The sequence below is a fragment of the Lactuca saligna genome, chromosome 6 (genome assembly GCF_052625555.1).
Source record: "Lactuca saligna cultivar CGN05327 chromosome 6, ASM5262555v1, whole genome shotgun sequence".
Taxonomy (NCBI): Eukaryota; Viridiplantae; Streptophyta; class Magnoliopsida; order Asterales; family Asteraceae; genus Lactuca; species Lactuca saligna.
In genome coordinates, this window is record NC_136422.1 from 84,886,477 (window position 1) to 84,890,946 (window position 4,470).

Here is a 4,470-nt window from a genome sequence, read left to right on the forward strand (position 1 = left end):
AGCCAAACTCTTTTACATTCTCATCAAAACAAAGATTCCAGCTACGAGATGCTTGTTTTAATCCATAAATGGATTTCTTAAGCTTGCATACTCTATTAGGGTACTCTGCATTGACAAAACCCTCTGGCTGATTCATCTACACATCCTCAGCCAACTTTCCATTAAGGAAAGCGGTTTTGACATCCATTTGCCATATTTCATAATCATGAAATGCTGCAATGGCTAACATAACCCTAATAGACTTAATCTTGGCCACCGGCGAGAAGGTTTCATCATAATCAACACCTTGAGTTTGAGTAAAACCCTTCGCAACCAGTCGAGCCTTATAAGTATGCACTTTTCCTTCCATGTCGGTCTTCTTTTTGAAGATCCATTTGCACCCGACTGTTTTACGGCCTGGTACATTGTCAACCAAGTTCCAAACTTGATTGTCATACATGGACTGTATCTCGCTGTCCATAGCCTCCTTCCATTTAGCAGACTCCGGGCCTGCCATGGCTTCCTTAACACTGCTAGGTTCATCCAGATTTACTAGTGTACTATCACTAATAAACGTATCACCTTCCGTAGTAATATGAAAACCATAATAAAACGAAGGTGTGTTCCTAACCCGTGTGGAACGTCTCGGAGGTACAGACTCGTCAGCTGGATCAACAGGAGTTTCTTCCTCAGGTTGATTGCTAGTGTCTGAGGTTCCTTCACCAATTGATTCTTGAATTTCTTCAAGATCAATCTGCCTCCCACTGTCTCCTTGGCTTATAAATTCTTTCTCGCGAAAGATCCCTCTTCGTGCTACAAAGACCACATTCTCACTGGGTCTGTAGAAAAGGTAACCGAAGGATTTCTGTGGGTAGCCGATGAAAATACACCTTTGACTTCGGGGTTCAAGCTTATCATGAGTTTCGCGCCTCACGAAAGCTTCGCAACCCCAAATTTTGATGTGGTCCAAATTGGGAACCTTCCCAGTCCACATCTCATGAGGTGTTTTGGTAACCTTCTTTGTAGGGACTAGATTAAGGATATGGGCGGCAGTCTCTAAGGCATACCCCCAAAAAGAGATTGGTAACGAAACTCGACTCATCATAGAGCGAACCATATCCAACAAGGTACGATTACGCCTCTCAGCTACACCATTCAGCTGTGGTGTCCTGGGAGGAGTCAATTGTGAGACAATCCCACACTCCTTAAGATAGTCAAGGAACTCGGTGCTAAGATACTCACCACCTCGATCGGATCGAAGCATCTTAATGTTCCTGCCCAATTGATTTTCTACTTCCTGCTTGAATTCCTTAAACCTTTCAAAGGTTTCGGACTTGTGTTTGATTAAGTAGACATACCCATATCTACTAAAATCATCAATAAAAGTCACATAATACCGATTAGCGTCCCTTGTGGCGGTTTTGAATGGCCCACATACATCAGTATGTATTAGGTCCAACAAACCTTCACCCCTCTCACAAGTTCCAGTGAAGGGTGATTTTGTCATTTTTCCAAGTAGACAAGATTCACAACTATCATCTGATTTGAGGTCAAATGATTCCAAGACTCCACTCTTTTGGAGTTGGCCTATGCGTTTCTTGTTTACATGTCCAAGACGACAATGCCACAATGATGCTTTATCTAGGCTAGTAGAAGAATCAATATACAACACATTATTTCCTAAGTTGTCTACAATCGACACAGTTTCATACACACCATCACAAGGTAATGCTTTAAAATAAAACACATTATTAAAGAAAGCATTAATACCACCACATTCATTATCAAACGAAAAGGTAAAACCTTGTTTGTACAAAGCATGAAAAGAAATAATATTCCTCGCCATTTCAGACGAGTACACACATTTATTCAAATCTAATTTTAACCCATTATTAAGCAACAAAGTATAAACTCCAATCTTGGAAACAGGTGAAGCCTTCCTATTCCCCATGATTAAGTTTATCTTCCCGTGCTCCACATCCTCACTTCTTCTTAGGCCCTGCAAATCAGAACATATGTGAATACCACATCCTGTATCAAGCACCCAAGAGTTAGAATATGTTGAGTAATTAGACAATATAGTGTAAATACCTGCATAGGTGGGTTTCACTTTCCCATCCTTTAGATCCTGCAAGTACTTAGGGCAGTTTCGCTTCCAGTGTGCCTTTTCATGGCAATAAAAGCATTCAGCATCCTTTGGAATGGCAGAAGGAGTGACAGAACCGTTCTTAGTCTTTGATGAGGAGCCTTCAAGAGACTTTCCCTTGGTACCCTTCGAAGGGTGCTTCCTCTTTTTCCCTTTGCCTTGCCCAATAGCTAAAACAGGGGTAGAAGTTGGAGTAGGAGTAGTAGAGGTAACAACCGCTTTACCCTTAAGACTGGTTTCAGCGGTCTTCAAGAGTCCTTGAAGCTTGCTGAGGGTAACTTCCTCCTTGTTCATATGATATGTCATTCGAAAATGATCATAACAAGAAGGCAAGGAGTGCAAAATGATGTCAATTGCTAACTCCTCGGGGATGTTAACATTCAGCTTCAGCAAACGGTCCACATACCTTTGCATCTTTTGCATGTGGCCCGTGACGGATTCACCGTCCTTCATGCGGGTAGTTATTATGGAGGAGATTATTTCATACCGCTCCTGACGAGCACTCTGATGGTACCTTTCCATCAAGTCTTGGTGCATCTCAAAAGGGTAGAAATCTTCATACGACTTTTGGAGCTCGGCTGTCATCGTGGCCATCATGATACATGCCACCTTAGTAGCATCTCTCTCATGAGTCCTGAATTCAGCGATCTCCTCAGGAGTAGCAGTAGACTCATCAAGTTCTTTTAACTCCTTATCGAGGACATATTCCTTGTCCTCGTAACGAGTAACCATCCTGATGTTCCTAATCCAATCCATGAAGTTGGAACCATCAAAGATGACCCTCCCACAAAGATTCATGAGAGAGAAAGAACCAGTTGGGTTAGAGCCTGAAGCATTAGTGTTGGAAGACATCTGGAAGAAGAAAGTAAGTTTAGATTAGATATTTAGGATCCTTAATAAGACACCCAAATGTAATATTAAGGCTAGGATCCAATCACAATATATTACACTTAGAAGAGGGATGCCGTAATCTAAGTAATAATATATTTGAAAGGTAGGTGAATGACGATTCACCAATTTCCACCATGAAAACGAAATGATTTATTAGGTTTAATTGGATTTGAAATTCCTAGATTCTTTTGAGATTCATTGAACTTTTCAATGGCATGTTTCAATCTCGATTGTGCCCTTCAAGTTTTGTGACTGGGATGCCGAGGATCACAAAACAAGGTGTGAATAACCATGCTAACTCACTTGGTACTCTTAATATTATCACCTAATCAATGTGCCGGTTAACCACACACGCTCCATTGATCTATGACAACATTAAGTTACCCTTCGTGATCCTTACTAGTCCTAGTTAGTGTGCCGGTTAACCACACACGCTCCACCAACGACTTGGTAAGGTACAAAGTGTGAATTCCATGGATTAGCACCATGTTCACATTTTCCTAAAATAACTAAGATTGGGAATTAAAAGAGTTTAGTTATTTTATAATATTCATTATACTTTTAATGAGGATTTAAAGTCATTGTTCTACCCGTTCGGCTAACGACCCTCCACCGATCAAGCAAGCGGTGGGTGAGAGTATACACCCATTAAGTCGCCATTTTATAGGCAACAACCTTATACCCACCTTATAGACCGGCTTCGTGAATGAGGCCTACTAACGGTAAAACGACTTATTCTTATACATATATATAATAATTAACCATTAATGTTATAAATAGTATAAGGGTTGAATTTTAACTTTTAAAACTCTAAGGTTTGGAATTAAAGTTTATTAAAGTGTGTGAAACTTTACAAATTCCAAAACTTGAGGGCAAGTTTTGTAACTTCGCAAAACTCTTCATTTCATAACTTATGAATTAAAGGTTCATAAAAATGAAGACTCTTCATTTTCATGTAACTTATGTGTTTTAAGTGTGTGTTAAATGAAAGTGACCTTTGGTAATCCATAACTTGAGGACAAATTATGGACTCCATTAAAACACATAAATGATTAAGAATTAATTCTAAACAATTCAGCAAATAATTCCTATCATTTTCTAAATTCATAAGAACATGAACATGATCATCAAAAATTCAAGAATTATATGAACACATAAAATCATGGATTTTTGATATATGCTATTGTAAATGGATTAGAACAACCATTACACCAACTAAAATAAGTTTTATAACACCAAAACAATTTAGGGTAATGTTTCTAGTCCATTTCCAGCAGCAAAAGTCGAGAATCTGCATTCTTTCGATCCTACTCGTCGAGTGCACGAACTGACTCGTCGAGTAGGTTGAAGTTTGCCTTGGACTCGGCGAGTCCCTCCAATGGACTCGGCGAGTCTACCATGCAGACAGCAACGATTTCGACTTTTTTCACTATTTTGCATCAAGTATCAAACAA